Source organism: Hordeum vulgare, chromosome 2H, assembly GCF_904849725.1.
Source record: "Hordeum vulgare subsp. vulgare chromosome 2H, MorexV3_pseudomolecules_assembly, whole genome shotgun sequence".
Classification (NCBI taxonomy): Eukaryota; Viridiplantae; Streptophyta; class Magnoliopsida; order Poales; family Poaceae; genus Hordeum; species Hordeum vulgare.
This window is the reverse complement of record NC_058519.1, coordinates 387509081-387530174: the sequence shown is the minus strand read 5'-3', so window position 1 is coordinate 387530174 and position 21094 is coordinate 387509081.

Below are 21094 nucleotides of genomic sequence, written 5' to 3'. Positions count from 1 at the left end.
AGGATTAGGCTTGGGTTGAGAATCATGAGGAAATCCATTCCATAGTGTTACTTTGACCCCCTTTAACAGTATGGTGTTCCTATTCATCAAATGCGAAGAAAGTAAAACAGAAAACGTAAATCTTCACGCTTCAATTTCTTCAGAATGATTTTCTTCAGGAACCACCGGTCTTCTCAATATCAGTATCTTCATGAGGAATATCAATTTCATCACAGATTCCTCGCGATTCATTTCTTCAGCTTCAGACTAATTTCTTCAACTGAAGATATACATTTTTAGGGGTCGATATTCTTCAAATATCTCAAACTCCTCAATGACTTATAGATCCTGTGTATACTCATAAACACATTAGATACTTAACCTATAAGTCTTCAAACCACCAAAATCACTAAGGGGCACTAGATGCACTTACACAATTAGAGAGCACCTCTGTTATTTTTATGCTTTGCTTTTAACTGTGTTGAGTATGACTATGAATGGATCTTCATTGCCTTGAATTACAATGTTTAGTCAGCCCTTGGTCTTTTAAGGTGCTCTGCATTTATGTTTTGCGGTCTCAGAAAGAGCTAGCGAGATACCATCTATTCGTACTGCTTCATGTTGTTTTGATTGAAGTGTTGACGTTTGAGGCTTATTATTATTTGCTCGCTAGTTGATTATGCCATTGATATGAGTTTACCATGAGACCTAGATGCCATTTGCTTATGTGGTTTGCTTGTGATGTTGCTGAAATTATGGTTATGAGTTAGACATAGTTGCAACCACAAGATCAAACACAGTTCGTCAAAGTTTTTCCTTTGTCTCTCTCAGTTTGTCAACTGAGTTGCTTGAGGACAAGCAAGGCTTTAAGCTTGGGGGAGTTGATATGTCTCCATCGTATCTACTTTTTCAAACTCTTTTGCCCTTGTTTTGGACCCTAATTTGCATGATTTGAATGGAACTAACCCGGACTGACGTTGTTTTCAGCAGAATTGCCATGGTGTTGTTTTTGTGCAGAAATGGAAGTTCTCGGAACGTCCTGAAAATTTACGGAGATTTTTTCTGGAATAAAAGAAAAATACCTGCACAACGTTCCACGTGAGGGGGCGTGCCAGTGGGCCACAAGCCCCTGGGCCACGGCCACCCCCTATGGCCGCACCATGAGGGCTTGTGGGGCCCACGTGGCACCACTGCCCCCAATCTCAGTCCTATATGTTCTGTTTCGCCTGGAAAAAAAATCAGAGAGAAGGTTTCATCGCGTTTTGCGATATGGAGGCGCCGCCACATCCTGTTCTTCATCTGAAGGGCAGATCTGGAGTCCGTTTCGGGCTCCGGAGAGGGGAAATCGTCGCCATCGTCATCATCAACCTTTCTCCATCGACAATTCCATGATGCTCTTCATCGTTCGTGAGTAATCTCATCATAGGCTTGCTGGACGGTGATGAGTTGGATGAGATCTATCATGTAATCGAGTTATTTCTTGATGGGGTTTGATCCCTAGTATCCACTATGTTCTAGATTGATGTTGCTACTACTTGGCTATGCTTAATTCTTGTCACTAGGGCCCGAGTGCCATGATTTCAGATCTGAACCTATTATGTTGTTGCCAATATATGTGTGTTTTAGATCCTATCTTGCAAGTTGTAGTCACCTACTATGTGTTATGACCCGGCAACCCCGGAGTGACAATAGCCGGAACCACTCCCGGAGATGACCATAGTATGAGGAGTTTGTTGGGGAACGTCGCATGGGAAACAAAAAATTTCCTACGCGCACGAAGACCTATCATTGTGATGTCCATCTACAACAGGGGATTTCCGATCTACGTACCCTTGTAGATCGCACAGCAGAAGCGTTAATAAACGCGGTTGATGTAGTGGAACGTCCTCACGTCCCTCGGTCCGCCCCGCGAACCGTCGCACGAACCGTCCCGCGATCCGTCTCATGATCCACTCCGATCTAGTGTCGAACGGACGGCACCTCCGCGTTCAGCACACGTACAGCTCGACGATGATCTCAGCCTTCTTGATCCAGCAAGAGAGACGGAGAGGTAGATGAGTTCTCCGGCAGTGTGATGGCGCTCCGGAGGTTGGTGGTGATCTTATCTCAGCAGGGCTTCATCCGAGCTCCGCAGAAACGCGATCTAGAGGAAAAACCGTGGAGGTATGTGGTCTGACTGCCATGGCAAAGTCGTCCCAAATCAGCCCTAATACCTTAGTATATATAGGAGGGAGGGGAGGGGCCTTGCCTTGAGGCTCAAGGAGCCCCAAGGGGTTTGGCCGAAGGGGGGGGGGAGGAGGAATCCTCCTCCAATCCTAGTCCAACTAGGATTGGAAGGTGGAGTCCTTCCCTTCCTTCCCCCTTCCCCCTTTTTTCCCTTTGATTTTTCTTATCTCCTATGCAGGGGCCTTCTTGGGCTTGCCCACCAGCCCACTAAGGGCTGGTGCGGCACCCCTAAGGCCTATGGGCTTCCCCGGGGTGGGCTGCCCCCCCGGTGAACATCCGGAGCCCACATCCTCCTATGCTGCGCCTTGGGCCTAGGTGGGAGGCGCACCAACCCACTCTGGGCTGGTTAACTTCCACCTTTTGGCCCATGTTAGCCTTTGGGGCTGGTGGCCCCTCCCAGTGGACCCCCGGAACCCTTTCGGTAGTCCCGGTACGTTACCAGTGACGCTCAAAACTTTTCCGGTGTCCAAAACCTCTCATCCTATTGTTGGAAATATGCCCTACAGGCAATGATAAGTTAGTTATTATTATATTTATTTGTTCATGACAATCGTTTATTATCCATTCTATAATTGTATTGATTGGAAACACAAATACATGTCTGGATACATAGACAAAACACTGTCCCTAGTAAGCCTCTAGTTGACTAGCTCGTTGATCAAAGATGGTCAAGGTTTCCTGACCATAGACAAGTGTTGTCACTTGATAACGGGATGACATCATTAGGAGAATCATGTGATGGACTAGACCCAAACTATGAACGTAGCATATTGATCGTGTCATTTTATTGCTATTGTTTTCTGTGTGTCAAGTATTTATTCCTATGACCATGAGATCGTATAACTTACTGGCACCGGAGGAATACCTTGTGTGTTTCAAAGGTCGCAACGTAAATGGGTGACTATAAAGGTGCTCTACAGGTATCTCCGAAGGTGTCTGTTGAGTTAGTATGGATCAAGACTGGGATTTGTCCCTCCGTGTGACGGAGAGGTATCTCGGGGCCCACTCGGTAGTACAACATCAGACACAAGCCTTGCAAGCAATGTGATTAAGTGTATGTCACGGGATCTTGTATTACAGAACGAGTAAAGAAACTTGCCGGTAACGAGATTGAAATAGGTATGCGGATACCGACGATCGAATCTTGGGCAAGTAAAATACCGAAGGACAAAGGGAATGACATACGGGATTATATGAATCATTGGCACTGAGGTTCAACCGATAAGATATTCGGAGAATATGTAGGATCCAATATGGGCATCCATGTCCCACTATTGGATATTGACCGAGAAGTGCCTCGGGTCATGTCTGCATAGTTCTCGAACCCGCAAGGTCTCCACACTTAAGGTTCGAGGATGTTTTATTATAGTTGAGTTATATATGTGGTTACTGAATGTTGTTCGGAGTCCCGGATGAGATCACAGACGTCACGAGGGTTTCCGGAATAGTCCGGAAATGAAGATTGATATATAGGATGGTTTCATTTGGTGACCGGAAGTTTCGGGCAATTCCGGCAGTGTACCGGGAGTGATGAATGGGTTCCGGGTGTTCACCGGGAGGGGCCCACCCACACGGGAGTGATCCCAAGGCCCTAGGGTGGCGCACCAAGTCCTTAGTGGGCTGGTGGAGACAGCCCATGAAGGCTATGGCGCCACAAGCAAAAATACCACATGAAAGAAGAAAAAAAAGAGGGAGATGGGAAGGAAGGAGTGGACTCCTTCCACACCAAACTGAATTGGGGTTGGAGTCCAACTCCTCCCCCTTGGCCGGCGCACCCTTGAGGGCCTTGAGCCCCAAGGCTAGCCCCTCCCCTCCTCCTACGTATATTGGTGGTTTAGGGCTTTTTGAGACACAACTTTGCCACGTGCAACTCTAGCCTATTCCACATAGTTTTACCTCTAGATCTGATTTCTGCGGAGCTCGGGTGGAGCCCTGCAGGAGTAGATCATCACCACCACTGGAGCACCGTCACGCTGCCGGAGAACTCATCCACTTCTCCGTCTTGCTTGATGGATCAAGAAGGCCGAGATCGTCATCGAGCTGTACGTGTGCTGAACGCGGAGGTGCCATCCGTTTGGTGCTAGATCGGGACGGATCGCGAGACAGTTTGTGGGACGGTTCAAGGGACGTGAAGACGTTCCACTACATCAACCGTGTTTCTTAATGCTTCCCGCTGTGCGATCTACAAGGGTATGTAGATCCAATCTCCACTTGTAGATGGACATCACCGTGATAGGTCTTCGTGTGCGTAGGAATTTTTTTGTTTCCCATGCAACGTTCCCGACACCTATATATCAATATTAATCTCCGGACCATTTCGAAGCTCCTCATGACGTGCGGGATCTCATCCGGGACTCCGAACAACCTTCGGTAACCTCGTACACTATTCCCATATAACCCTAGCGTCATCGAACCTTAAGTGTGTAGACCCTACAGGTTAGGGAAGCATGCAGTGACCGAGCCACTCTCTGGTCAATAACCAAAAGCGGGGTCTGGATATCCATGTTGGTTCCCACATGTTCGACAATGATCTCATTTGATGCACCACGATGTCAAGGATTCAATCAATCCCGTATGCAATTCCTTTTGTCTATCGGTATGATACTTGCCCGAGATTCGATCGTCGGTATCCGTATACCTTGTTCAATCTCGTTACCGGCAAGTCTCTTTACTCATTCCGTAACACATCATCCCATGACTAACCCCTTAGCCAGACTGAGCTCAATATGATGATGGATTACCGAGTGGGCCCAGAGATACCTCTCCATCACACGGAGTGACAAATCCTGGTCTCGATTCGTACAACTCAATAGACACTTTCGGAGATACCCGTAGTGCACCTTTATATTCACCTAGTTACGTTGTGACGTTTGGTACACCCAAAGCACTCCTACGGTATCCGGGAGTTGCACAATCTCACGGTCTAAGGAAAAGATACTTGACATTAGAAAAGCTTTAGCAGACGAACAACACGATCTAGTGCTATGCTTAGGATTGTGGCTTGTCCATCACATCATTCTCCAATGATGTGATCCCGTTATCAATGACATCCAATGTCCATGATCAAGAAACCATGATCATCTATTGATCAACGAGCTAGCCAACTAGAGGCTCACTAGGGACACATTGTGATCTATATATTCACACATGTATTACGGTTTCCGGTTAATACAATTATAGCATAAATAATAGACATTTATCATGAACTAGGAAATACAATAATAACCAATCTATTATTGCCTCTAGGGCATATTTCCAACACCACGAGGCCCAGCCGGCGCCCTGGCCTCACGAATAGGGACCGATGCCCCTGATACGTCTCAAACGTATCTATAATTTTTGATGGTTTCACGCTGTTATCTTGTCTTCTTTGGTTGTTTTATGTATCTTTTTATATATTTTTGGGACTAACTTATTAATTCAGTGCCAAGTGCCAGTTCCTGTTTTTCCATGTTTTTGACTATTTTCAGATCTGATTTTGGAACGGAGTCCAAACGGAAGAAAAACCCCGAAATGATTTTTTCCCGAACGGAAGAAGACCAGGGAGCTTTTGGGCCAAGCCAGGTGGGCTCCAGGGAGCCCACAAGCCCCCACTCCGCCACCAGGGGGAGGCGGCAGTGGGAAGGCTTGTGGCCTCCCTGGCTGCCCCCTGACCTAGATCTTTGGCCTATAAATTCCCAAATATTCTGCAAAAAATCAGGGGAGCCTCAAAAATACTTTTCCGCCACCGCAAGCTTCCGTTTCCGCGAGATCTCATCTGGAGACCCTTCCAGGCGCCCTGCCGGAGGGGACTTTGGAGTTGGAGGGCTTCTTCATCATCATCATCGCCCCTCCAATGACTCGTGAGTAGTTCACTTCAAACCTACAGGTCCGTAGTTAGTAGCTAGATGGCTTCTTCTCTCCCTTGGATCTTCAATACAAAGTTCTCCATGATCTTCATGGAGACCTATCCGATGTAATCTTCTTTGGCGGTGTGTTTGTCGAGATCCGATGAATAGTGGATTTGTGATTAGATTATCTATGATATATATTTGAGTCTTTGCAGATTTCTTATATGCATGATTTGATATCCTTGTAAGTCTCTCCGAGTCTTGGGTTTTGTTTGGCCAACTAGATCTATGATTCTTGCAATGGGAGAAGTGCTTGGTTTTGGGTTCTGCCATGTGGTGACCTTTCCTAGTGACAGTAGGGGCAGCAAGGCACACATCAAGTAGTTGCCATCAAGGGTAAAAAGATGGGGTTTTTTATCATTGGTTTGAGATTATCCCTCTACATCATGTCATCTTGCTTAAGGCGTTACTCTGTTCTTATGGACTTAATACACTAGATGCATGCTGGATAGCGGTCGATGTGTGGAGTAATAGTAGTAGATGCAGAAAGTATCGGTCGACTTGTTTCGGACGTGATGCCTATAGAAATAATCATTGCATAGATATCGTCACGATTTTGCGCAGTTCTATCAATTGCTTGACATTAATTTGTTCACCCACCGTCTACTTGCTTTTATGAGAGAAGCCACTAGTAAACACTATAGCCCCCGGGTCTATTCACATCCATCGTTTACACCTCCGCTTTTACTTTGCTTTGTTACTTTGTTGCTTTCAGTTCTCACTTGGCAAACAATATATAAGGGATTGACAACCCCTTCATAGCGTTGGGTGCAAGCTTTTGTGTTTGTGCAGGATCTTGAGATACTCTTCCGCCGGATTGATACCTTGGTTCTCAAACTGAGGGAAATACTTACCACCGCTGTGCTACATCACCCTCTCCGCTTCGAGGGGACACCAACGCAAAGCTCCAAGGCCACGGGGGAAATCCTTTGCATACTTGCCTAGGAAGTCCCTTAAGGCGTAGCCGTAGCAGAAGGATTCCTGGTGCCGTCGACACAACTATTTCATGGCGTCGTTGCAAGGGATACACAGCAAACATCAGAAGTATTTCTGGCGCCGTCGCCGGGGAAGATAAATCAAGATCTATCCAAGTAGGTCTCACAAACTCTTCTCTTGCATTACTTTTGTTGCCAGTTGCCTTTCGTTTTCCTCTCCCCCACTTCACATTTGCCGTTTTCATTCGTCTTTCTCCTTCGCCGTTTTCTCTTGCCCTTGCCGTTTTCCTTTGCCGGTTTCATGCTTGCTTGTGTGCTTGTTTGTTTGTTGAAGACATCATGTCTGAAAACACCAAACTTTGCGACTTCTCGAGCACTAATAATAATGATTTTATTAGTACTCCGATTGCTCCCGCCACTAGTGCAGAATCGTATGAAATTAACGCAGCTTTGCTGAATCTTGTTATGAAAGAGCAATTCTCTGGCCTTCCTAGTGAAGATGCCGCATCTCATCTCAATACCTTCATTGAGCTTTGTGATATGCAAAAGAAAAGAGATGTGGATAATGACATGATTAAGTTGAAACTTTTTTCCTTTCTCATTGCGAGATCGCGCAAAAACTTGGTTTTCTTCTTTGCCTAAAAATAGTATCGATTCTTGGGATAGATGCAAAGATGCTTACATATCCAAGTATTTTCCGCCGGCTAAGATCATCTCCTTACGTAACGATATCATGAATTTCAAGCAACTTGATCATGAACACGTTGCACAATCTTGGGAGAGGATGAAGCTTATGATTAGAAATTTTCCTGCTCATGGCTTGAGTTTGTGGATGATTATACAAATCTTTTACGCTGGCTTGAATTTCTCTTCTCGCAATATCTTGGACTCCGCCTCAGGTGGAACGTTTATGGAAATCACGTTAGGAGACGCTACAAAGCTCCTAGACAATATCATGACCAACTACTCTGAGTGGCACACTCAAAGGTCGCCTGCTAGCAAAAAGGTGCACGCTATAGAAGAGATTAACTCGCTTAGTGCTAAGATGGACGAGTTGATGAATTTGGTTGCTAGTAGAAATGCTACCGTAGATCCTAATGACATGCCACTATCCTCTTTGATTGAGAGTAGCAACGCTAGTTTGGACGTGAATTTTGTTGGTAGGAACAATTTTGGCAACAACAATGCTTTTGGAGGAAACTATGTTCCTAGGCCTTTTCCTAGTAACTCCTCTAACAATTATGGCAATTCCTAAGGAAACACTTATGGAAATCACAACAAATTACCCTCTGATTTAGAGAGTAATATCAAAGAGTTCATCAACTCTCAAAAGATTTTGAATGCGTCCATAGAGGAAAAACTACTCAAAGTAGATGATTTGGCTAAAAGCGTTGATAGGATGTCTTGTGATATTGATGCTTTGAAAGTTAGATGCGCTCCTCCCAAATCAATTTGGATGAAACTTTGAAAGCTATGCGTATCTCCATGAATGAGAGAAAAGAAAAAACCGCCCAAATTCGCGCTAGACATGAATGGTTTAAAAGGGTGCGTTCTAGTGATGCAAATCACGAAGATCTTAAAGTGCTTGGTGTGTCTCCTCTTGAATATTTGTTTTCGCGTGTCAAACCTACTTATGGAGGGGCTGTATATGAATCCACTTTGGTTGAAAACGCCCCAATGATTCGGAGTCCACCTATCTTGATGATAAAGGTGTGGAGAGTGGGGTAGAAGAAGTTAAAATTTTGGGTAGTAATGAAACTCCCACTTTGGATTTCAAGGAATTCAATTATGATAATTGCTCCTTGTTTGAATGCATTTCTTTGATGCAATCCATTGCAAACTCTCCACATGCTTATAGCCAAAGCAAAGCCTTTACCACGCATATCGTAGATGCGATGATGAAATCTCTTGAAGAGAAGCTCGAACTAGAAGTCTCTATACCTAGAAAACTTCATGATGAGTGGGAATCTACTATCAAAATCAGGATAAAAAACTATGAGTGCAATGCTTTGTGTGATTTGGGTGCTAGTGTTTTTGCGATTCCAAAGTCTTTATGTGATATTCTTGGTTTTCATGAGATTGAAGAGTGTTCTCTTAATTTGCATCTTGCGGATTCTACTGTCAAGAAACCCATGGGGAGGATCGGTGATGTTCTTATTGTTGCAAATAAGAACTATGTACCCGTGGATTTCATTGTACTTGACATAGATTGCAATCCTTCATGTCCCATTATTCTTGGTAGACCTTTCCTAAGGACTATTGGTGCTATCATCGATATGAAGGAAGGGAATATTAAATTTCAATTTCCTTTAAAGAAGGACATGGAGCACTTTCCTAGAAAGAAAATAAGATTGCCTTATGAATCTATGATGAGGGCTACTTATGGTTTGAGCACCAAAGATGACTATACGTGATTCCATCACTTTCGCCTAGCTAAGGGCGTTAATCAAAAGCGCTTGTTGGGAGGCAACCCAACGAATCTATCCTTTTTCTTTCTGTTTTGTGTTTTACACACTTTCATAATTCTGTTATGATTGTGTTTTTTGTGTTTCTTTTTGCGTTTGTGCCAAGCAAAACTGTTATGATTAGTCTTGGGGATGATCGTTTGGTCATGCTGGAAAAGACAGAAACTTTCTGCTCACGAAAGGAATTTTCATTTTTTTTGTAAGAGATTTTGAGTTGATTCTTTTTGCTGCTGATTGCTACGCAAATTCTTAAGACTGTCGTAATTGTTCAGAATTTTTGAAGTACCAGAGGTATACGAAACATACAGATTGCTACAGACTGGTCTGCTGTTAACATATTCTGTTTTTGTTGTGTTGGTTGGTTATTTTGATGAAACTATGGATAGTATCGGGGGGTATTAGCCATGGAAGATTGAAAGTACAGTAACCGAACATCAGCACAAGTAGAATTTAAGTTTGCTACAGTACCTAAGGAAGTGGTGGTTTGCTTTCTTGTACTAATGTTATCACGAGTTTCTGTTTAAGTTTCGTGTTGTGAAGTTTTCAAGTTTTGGGTGAAGTTCTTATGGGCAAAGAGATAAAAGAGTGGCAAGAGCTCAAGCTTGGGGATGCCCAAGGCACCCCAAGAGATTCAAGGATGCCGTAAAAGCCTAAGCTTGGGGATGCCCCGGGAAGGCATCCCCTCTCTTGTCTTCAATCCATCGGTAACGTTACTTGGGGCTATATTTTTATTCACCACATGTTATGTGTTTTTTCTTGGAGCGTCTTGTATCGTAGGAGTCTTTTTGTTGTTGTGTCACAATCATCCTTGCTGCACACCTAGAGAGAGAGAGATGCAATCACCGTGATTTTGTCGAGCTTCACTTATATCTTCTGGTAGACAATTTAGCTCACATGTGCTTCACTTATATCTTTTGAGCTAGATACTTTTGCTCTATGTGCTTCACTTATATCTTTTAGAGCGCAACGGTGCGTGGCTTGGTAGTTGATCTATTCTTTGAAAGTAGTCTCAAAAGGGGTAGTTATCCAAAGGGATACGAAAACTTCCACCTTCATGTGCATTGAATAGTTAGAGAAGTTTGATTCATCTCAATTAGTTTTGAGTTGTGGTTATGGTAATATTGAAAGTCATGCTAGTAAGGTGTTGTGGATCTAGAAATACTTGTGTTGAAGTTAGTGATTCCCGTAGCATGCACGTATGGTGAACCGCTCTGTGATGAAATCTGAGCATGATTAGTCTATTGATTGTCATCCTTTGCGTGGCGCTCGGGATCGCGCGATGGTTTATACCTACCAACCCTTCCCCTAGGAGTATGCATTGAATACTTTGTTTCGATTACTAATAAAACTTTTGCAACAAGTATATGAGTTCTTCATGACTAATGTTGAGTCCATGGTTTAGATGCACTTTCACCTTCGACCATCACTATCTTCTTAGTGCCGTGCAATTTTCGCCGGTGCACAAAACCCACCATTAGCCTCCCTCAAAACAGCCACCATACCTACCTATTATGGCTTTTTCAAAGTCATTCCGAGATATATTGCCATGCAACTACCACCATGATATGTGCCACCACGTCTACATTGCCATTGCATGATCGTAAGATAGCTAGCATGATGTTTCCATTGATGTCTATGCCATGCTAGATCATTGCTACGGTACACTACCGAAGGCATTCCATATAGAGTCTTCGTTACTCTAAGTTTTGAGTTAAAAAGTGTGATGATCAACATTAATGGAGCATTGTCCCATGTGAGGAAATAAAAGAGGCCAAAGAAGCCCACCGAAAAAAAAGGCCAAAGAGCCACCAAATAAAAAAATGAGAGAAAAAGAGAGAAGGGACAATGCTACCACTTTTTCCACACTTGTGCATATTAAGCACCATGATCTTCATGATTGAGAGTCTCTCGTTTTGTCACCACCATATAGCTAGTGGGAAATTTTCGTTATATAACTTGGCTTGTATATTCCAATGATAGGCTTCCTCAAAATTGCCTTAGGTCTTCGTGAGCAAGAAAGTTGGATGCACACCCACCAGTTTTCTTTAAGAGCTTTCACATACTCGTAGCTCTAGTGCATCATTTGTATGGCAATACCTACTCATTCACATTGATATCTATTGATGAGCATCTCCACAGCTCATTGATATGCCTAGTTAATGTGACTATCTTCTCCTTTTTGTCTTGCAACCTCCACTACATTTCACGCCATCTATAGTGCTATAACCATGGCTCACGCTCATGTATTGTGTGAGACTTGAAAATGTTTGAGAAAGTAAAGGTGTGAAACAATTACTTGGCCAATACCGGGGTTGTGCATGATTTAAAGTCGTTGTGCAATGATGATAGAGCATAGCCAGACTATATGCTTTTGTAGGGATAACTTTCATTTGGCCTTGTTATTTTGAAAGTTCATGATTACTTTGCTAGTTTGCTTGAATTATTATTGTTTCCACGTCAATAGCAAACTATTGTTTTGAATCTAATGGATCTGAACATTCACGTCACATAAGAGGAATTACAAAGGACACCTATGCTGGGTAGCATGAAAGCATCAAAAATTCATTCTTATCACTTCCCTACTCGAGGACGAGTAGGAGTTAAGCTTGGGGATGCTTGATACGTCTCAAACGTATCTATAATTTTTGATGGTTTCACGCTGTTATCTTGTCTTCTTTGGTTGTTTTATGTATCTTTTTATATCTTTTTGGGACTAACTTATTAATTCAGTGCCAAGTGCCAGTTCCTGTTTTTTCCGTGTATTTGACTCTTTTCAGATCTAATTTTGGAACGGACTCCAAACGGAAGAAAAACACCGAAATGATTTTTTCCCGAACAGAAGAAGACCAGGGAGCTTTTGGGCCAAGCCAGGTGGGCTCCAGGGAGCCCACAAGCCCCCACTCCGCCACCAGGGGGGAGGCGGCGGTGGGCAGGCTTGTGGCCTCCCTGGACGCCCCCTGACCTAGATCTTTGGCCTATAAATTCCCTAATATTCCGCAAAAAATCAGGGGAGCCTCGAAAATACTTTTCCGCCGCCGCAAGCTTCCGTTTTCGCGAGATCTCATCTGGAGACTCTTCCCGGCGCCCTGCCGGAGGGGACTTTGGAGTTGGAGGGCTTCTTCTTCATCATCATCGCCCTCCAATGACTCGTGAGTAGTTCACTTCAGACCTACGGGTCCGTAGTTAGTAGCTAGATGGCTTCTTCTCTCTCTTGGATCTTCAATACAAAGTTCTCCATGATCTTCATGGAGATCTATCCGATGTAATCTTCTTTGGAGGTGTGTTTGTCGAGATCCGATGAATTGTGGATTTGTGATCAGATTATCTATGATATATATATTTGAGTCTTTGCTGATTTCTTATATGCATGATTTGATATCCTTGTAAGTCCCTCAGAGTCTTGGGTTTTGTTTGGCCAACTAGATCTATGATTCTTGTAATGGGAGAAGTGCTTGGTTTTGGGTTCTGCCATGTGGTGACCTTTCCTAGTGACAGTAGGGGCAGCAAGGCACACATCAAGTAGTTGTCATCAAGGGTAAAAAGATGGGGTTTTTATCGTTGGTTTGAGATTATCCCTCTACATCATGTCATCTTGCTTAAGGCGTTACTCTGTTTTTATGGACTTAATACACTAGATGCATGCTGGATAGCGGTCAACGTGTGGAGTAATAGTAGGAGATGCAGAAAGTATCGGTCTACTTGTTTTGGACGTGATGCCTATAGAAATAATCATTGCGTAGATATTGTCACGATTTTGCACGGTTCTATCAATTGCTCGACAGTAATTTGTTCACCCACCGTCTACTTGCTTTTATGAGAGAAGCCACTAGTAAACACTACGGCCCCCGGGTCTATTCACATCCATCGTTTACACCTCCGATTTTACTTTCCTTTGTTACTTTGTTGCTTTCAATTCTCACTTGGCAAACAGTCTATAAGGGATTGACCACCCCTTCATAGCGTTGGGTGCAAGCTTTTGTGTTTGTGCAGGATCTTGAGATACTCTTCCGCCGGATTGATACCTTGGTTCTCAAACTGAGGGAAATACTTACCACCACTGTGCTACATCACCCTTTCCGCTTCAAGGGAACACCAACGCAAAGCTCCAAGGCCACGGGGGAAATCCTTTGCATACTTGCCTAGGAGGTCCCTTAAGGCATAGCCGTAGCAGAAGGATTCCCGGTGCCGTCGACACAACTATTTCCTGGCACCGTTGCAAGGGATACACAACAAACATCAGCCCCCATAGGTCCCGTTTCGTGAGTGAACCGGGACTAATGGGATTTCAGGACCTGGACCAAAGCCCTCTTTTCTACTAGTGAAGTGCTTTGCGTCTCTTCTCTGGACACTCGTAAGCATAATGTCCAAAGTCATCACAGTTGTAGTAGTGTACCTTGCTTTTATCTTTGTGTTCTCCATCGCATCCGCGTCCATGACCTCTCATCATGAGAAGTTGCCCTTCTACACCTCCGGATCTAGCCCTTGAGGAGCCCCTCTTGTGCCTTAAGTGAGGCCAATAGACTCCTCCATGGCCATATTGTTGATGTCACTAAACAAGGCAACCGATGAAGCAACATGGATGATTTTTTTAGAGATGGGTCGCAATACCTTCTTCATCGATGTACTTCACCTCCATCGGGTCTCGAGGCTCACATATATGCCCCACAAGTGTCATGAATTTCACTTCAAAATCACCCACGGACCCTCCATCACCCATCTTAAGGTTATCAAACTCTGAGTGCAAGGACTGAATCCTTACCTCTGAGACACACTCTACACCCTCATGCATGGAGCATAGCACCGCCCACATATCGTAGGCGGTCTCCTTCTCTGCAACATGCAGAAGTGTGGCGTTGTCCATTGACTCGAAGATAATTGTCAAAGGAGAACTCCTTCATGCTTTCATGTCAACCTCCTTGGACGAGATCCCGCTCTATGATGCCTGCTACGGTACCAAAAGTCCTTCCTTGGAGCTAGGAATTCTTCTTGCTACTTCTCTAGTTCGCGTCGGTTTTTCCCTTGAAGAGGAAAGGGTGATGCAGCACAGGAGCAGAAGTATTTCCCTCAGTTTGAGAACCAAGGTATCAATCCAGAAGGATGGTCTCGTCAAGTCCAGAGTACCTGTGCAAACACAAACAAGCTTGCACCCAACGCTTCAAAGGGGTTGTCAATCCCTTCAAGATTGTTTGCAAAGTGAGAACTAAAGGCGAAAAGTGCAACGAAGTAAAAAGTGTAAGGCTGAAAATATGGTGTGGAGTAGATCCGGGGGCCATAGTGTTCACTAGAGGCTTCTCTCAAAATAGCAAATATCACGGTGGGTGAACAAATTACTGTCGAGCAATTGATAGAACCGCGCAAAGTCATGACGATATCTAAGGCAATGATCATACATATAGGCATCATGTCCGAGACAAGTAGACCGATACTTTCTGCATCTACTACTATTACTCCACACGTCGACCGCTATCCAACATGCATCTAGTGTATTGAGTTCATGACGAACAGAGTAACGCCTTAAGCAAGATGAGATGATGTAGAGGGATACTATCAAACCAATGATGAAAACCCCATCTTTTTACCCTTGATGGAAACAACACGATGCGTGCCTCGCTACCCCTTCTGTCACCGGGTGAGGTCACCGCACGGTATGAACCCAAAACCAAGCACTTCTCCCATTACAAGAATCATAGATCTAGTTGGCCAAACAAAACCCACAACTCAAAGAGAATTACAAGGATATGAAATCATGCATAAGAGAGATCAGAAGAAACTCAAATAAGATTCATAGATAATCTGATCATAAATCCACAATTCATCAGATCTTGACAAACACACTGCAAAAGAAGATTACATCGGATAGATCTCCATGAAGATCATGGAGAAATTTGTATTGAAGATCCAAGAGAGAGAAGAAGACATCTAGTTACTAGCTATGGACCCGTAGGTCTATGGTGAACTACTCATGCATCATCGGAGATCTCATGGTGTTGATGAAGAAGCCCTCCGTGTCCAAATCCCCCCTCCGGCAGGGCACCAGAACGTGCCCCAGATGGGATCTTGCGGAGACAGAAGCTTGCGGCGGCAGAAAAGTAATTTCGATGATCTCCTGATTTTTTGGGATTTTTAGGGAATATATAGGCGCAACCCCTAGGGCAGAGGGCGCTTAGGGGGCCCACAAGCCTGTGGTCCGCGGCCTCCCCCCTGGCCGCGGGGTGCGGGCTTGTGGGGCCCCTGAGGCTCCCCTGCCTTGGCTCTCAAGCTTCCCGATCTTCTTCCGTTACGGAAAAAATCTTTTCGGGGATTTTCTTCCGTTTGGACTCTGTTTCAAAATCTCCTCTGAAAGGGGTCAAAAACATGAAAAAAAACAGGAACTCACACTTGGCACTGAGTTAATAAGTTAGTCCCAAAAAATATATAAAAGGCATGCAAAACATCCAAAGTTTGACAAGATAATAGCATGTAACCATCAAAAATTATAGATACGTTGGAGACGTATCAACGCCACATGCACCATTTTCTTGCAAAAGGCACTTCATCCTCATCGCTCAAGCTGCAGAGTTGGTCCTTTACGGTCGTGGAATTGGAATCCTCTCAGTTGTCGATGCCGTTTTTGTAGTCAAGTTGCCCAAGCCACTGGTAACCATGTCTCCACTTAGTGCAGTGTCACTAGGAATCATATTGGACATCACCTAGGTTTGATACTGATCGTTGTATCGGAATCACTCAACTCACCATCTTCCTCAGATATGCTTCATACACTCTGACACGCACACTCTCGTAACTCTTACTAGTAGTCAAGCTTACCTTAATCACTGACCCCTCTTCTCTCTGTGTGTTGGAGCTGAATCACTCACTTGCCCCCACCTCTCGCTCCCTCCCTCCCTCCCTCCCTCTCTCCCTCTCTCTCTCTCTCTCTCTCTCTCTTTCTCTGTGCATGCACAAGTTGTATATTTGGTGACTTGCTTCCTCACACAGCCAAAGTCGTTGCTCTTGTTGATGCACTACAAGCTTATTTCATTGATGTCTACTTCCGCCAAAAATACAAAACTTTGTGACTTTTTTAAATACTAATAATGATGCTTTCATTAATATATTTATTGCTTCACTGACTATTAAGGCTGGATCATATAAAATCAGCCCCACTTTTAATGAACTTGGTGATGGAAGAGCATTTCTCTCATTCTTATAATGAAAATTCTGTTTTTTCACTTGAATAATTTTGTTGAGCTATGTGATATGAAAAAATATAAATAAGTAGAAGATGATATTAATTTTTTTAATCATTTTCATTAAGATGTGGCCTAAAAAATGGTTGTTATCTCTACCTAAGAATAACATTGATTCATGGAACAAATGTAAAGATGCTTTCATTGGTTAATATTATCCTCCTACAAAAATCATACAATTGAAAAATCTTACCATAAATTTTAAACAAATTGGGCATGAGAATGTAGACCAAGATTGAGAAAGGTTAAAAACTATGACTAAGAATTGACCTACCCATGGTTTAAATTAGTCTATGAATTTGAAAACTTTCTATGTTGGCCTTAACTATATGTCCAAGAATTAGTGGGACCTTCATGGAAACCACCCTAGGTAATGGTACTAAGCTACTTGATGAGATGACAACAAACTATGCTCAATGGAAAACTAAAAAGAACTCTAACTGGTAAGAATGTATGTTATGTTAAGTAGATATCTTGTTTGAATGAAAAAATTGATATGATCATGTCCATACTTGCTTTTAAACATGTTCATAATGATCCCAAGGATGTTTCTACTGCCTCACTCGTTAAACAAAAGAATGATCAAATGGATATGAATTTCATTTCTAGAACAATTTTAGTAACAATTCTCATAAGCACAAAATTGAAAATAATTATGTTAGACCATACCCACAAGAATTTCAAAACAAATAAGGAAATTCTTGTGGCAACAAAAAACCTAATGATATTCAAAATTTCATTAAATAATTTATTTCTACACAAAAAGGTTCCAATACTACGGTCAACAAAAAATTGGAGAAACTAGGCACCATATGACATAAAGTTGATATCTTAGCACACGATGTTGAGATGCTCAAGATAAGAACCATGCTCAAACAGGAAATGCTTGAGTCTATAAAAGCTACAAGAAAAGACTGGTTGCAATGATAGTATACTTGATATGCTTAGGGCATCTCTAACGCCGTGCATCCAACGTATCTATAATTTTTGATTGTTCTATGCTATTATATTATCATTCTTGGATGTTTTATGATAATTTTATAGCAACTTTATATCATTTTTTGGGGCTAACCTATTGACATAGTGCCCAGTGCGAGTTGCTGTTTTTTACTGTTTTTTTCCTTCACAGAAAATCAATATCATATGAAGTCCAAATGGCACAAAACTTTTTGGAGATTTTTTGGACCAGAAGGAAACTTGAGCGCCAAGGATGCCAACCAGTGGAGGGCCAGGCGGCCCATTAGGCACGAGGGCGCGACCTCGGTGTCACGATCTAGAGGAAAAACCGTGGAGGTATGTGGTCGGGCTGCCGTGGCAAAGTTGTCTCAAATCAGCCCTAATACCTCAGTATATATAGGAGGGAGGGGGAGGGAAGAGGCAGCCTCAAACCCTCAAGGTTTGGCCGAAATTGGAGGTGGAGGAGTCCTACTCCAATCCTACTTGGAGTAGGATTCCACCTTCCCACTTGGAAACTCTTTCCACCTTGTGTTTTTTCCTTCACAAACCATATGGGCCTTAGTGGGAACTTATTCCAGCCCACAAGGGGCTGGTTTATCTCTTCCCATAGCCCATGAGACCCCTTGGGGCGTGACACCCCTCCAGATGGTCCCCGGCACCCCTCCCGGCACTCCCGTTACACTACCGATGAGCCCGAAACTTTTCCGGTGACCAAAACAGGACTTCCTATATATCAATCTTTACCTCCGGACCATTCAGGAGCTCCTCGCGACGTCCCGGATCTCATCTGGGACTCTGAACAACATTCTGTAACCAACCATATAACTCAAATACGCATAAAACAACGTCGAACCTTAAGTGTGCAGACCCTGCGGGTTTGAGAACTATGTAGACATGACCCGAGAGACTCCTCGGTCAATATCCAATAGCGGGACCTGGATGCCCATATTGGATCCTACATATTCTACAAAGATCTTATCCTTTGAATCTCAGTGCCAAGGATTCATATAACCCCGTATGTCATTCCCTTTGTCCTTCGGTATGTTACTTGCCTGAGATTCGATCGTCAGTATCCGCATACCTATTTCAATCTCGTTTGCCGGCAAGTCTCTTTACTCGTTCCGTAATACAAGACCCCGCAACTTACACTAAGTCACATTGCTTGCAAGGCTTGTGTGTGATGTTGTATTACCGAGTGGGCCCCGAGATACCTCTCCGTCACACGGAGTGACAAATCCCAATCTCGATCCATACTAACTCAACGAACACCTTTGGAGATACCTGTAGAGCATCTTTATAGTCACCCAGTTACGTTGCGATGTTTGATACACACAAAGCATTCCTCTGGTGTCAGTGAGTTATATGATCTCATGGTCATAGGAACAAATACTTGACACGCAGAAAACAGTAGCAACAAAATGACACGATCAACATGCTACGTCTATTAGTTTGGGTCTAGTCCATCACATGATTCTCCTAATGATGTGATCCCATTATCAAGTAACAACACTTGCCTATGGCCAGGAAACGTTGACCATCTTTGATTAACGATCTAGTCAACTAGAGGCTTACTAGGGACAGTGTTTTGTCTATGTATCCACACAAGTATTGCGTTTCCAATCAATACAATTATAGCATGGATAATAAACGGTTATCATGAACAAAGAAATATAATAATAACTAATTATTATTGCCTCTAGGGCATATTTCCAACAATCTCCCACTTGCACTAGAGTCAATAATCTAGTTCACATCACCATGTGATTTCAACGAATCCAACACCCATATAGTTCTGGGGTCTGATCATGGCTTGCTCGTGAGACAGGTTTTAGTCAATGGTTCTGAAGCTTTCAGATCCGTGCGTTCTTTACAAATCTTTATGTCATCTTATAGATGATGCTACTACGTGCTATTCGGAAATGCTCCAATACCTACTCTACTATACGAATCCGTTTCACTACTCATAGTTATTCGGATTAGTGTCAAAGCTTGCATCGACGTAACCCTTTACGACGAACTCTTTAACCACCTCCTTAATCGAGAAAAAAAATCCTTAGTCTATTTAGTTACTAAGGATAACTTTGACCGCTGATCAGTGATTCAATCCTGGATCACTCTGTGTACCTCTTAACAGACTTCCTGCAAGGCACACATCAGGTGCGGTACTCAGCATGGCATACTTTAGAGTCTACGGCTAAGGCATAGAAGACGACCTTTGTCTATTCTCTTTATTCTGCCGTGGTCGGGTTTTGAGTCTTACTCAAATTCACACCTTACAACACAGTCAAGAACTCCTTCTTTGCTGATCTATTTCGAATCCTTCAAAAACTTGTCAAGGCATGCATCTTGTTGAAACTTCTATTAAGCGTTTTGATCTATCTCCATAGATCTTGATGCTCAACGTTCAAGTAGCTCAATCCAGGTATTCCTTTGAAAAACTCCTTTCAAACAACCTTTTATGCTTCATAGAAATTCTACATTACTTCTGATCAACAATATGTCAACCACATATACTTATCAGAAATTCTATAGTGCTCCCACTCACTTCTTTGGAAATACAAGTTTCTCATAAACCTTGTACAAACCCAAAATCTTTGATCATCTCATCAAAGTGTATATTCCAACTCTGAGATGCTTGCACCAGTCCATTGAAGGATCGCTGAAGCTTGCATACTTGTTAGTATCTTTAGGATCGACAAAACCTTCTGGGCGTATCACATACAATGTTTGTTCAAGGAAACCGTCGAGGAAACAATGTTTTGACATCCTATGTGCAATTTTTCAAAAATAATGCAACAACTACTAACATAATTCTAACAGACTTTTAGCATCGCTACGAGTGAGAAAGTCTCACCATAGTCAACTGTTTGATCATGTCGGAAACATCTTTGCGACAAGTCGAGCTTTTCTTAATAGTGACTTATCACCATCGTCGTGTGTCTTCCTTTTAAAGATCCATCTTTACTCAATAGTCCTACGACCATCAAGTAGTTCTTCCAAAGTTTACACTTTGTTTTCATACATGGATCCTCTCTCGGATTTCATGGCCTCCAGCCATTTGTCAGAATCCGGGCCCACCATCGCTTCTCCACAGCTCGTAGGTTAATTATTGTTCAACAACATGACCTCCAAGACAGGGTTACCATACCACTCTGTAGTAGTACGCGACCTTGTCGACCTACGAGGTTTGTAGTAACTTGATCCGAAGCTCAATGATCACCATCATCAGCATCCACTTCAATTGGTGTAGGTGCCAGAGGAACAACTTCCTTTGCCCTGCTACACACTAGTCGAAGTGATGGTTCACTAACCTCATCAAGTTCTATCACCCTCCCACTCAATTCTTTCGAGAGAAACCTTTCCTCAAGAAAGAACCCGTTTCTAGAAACAAACACTTTGCTTCCGGATATGAGATA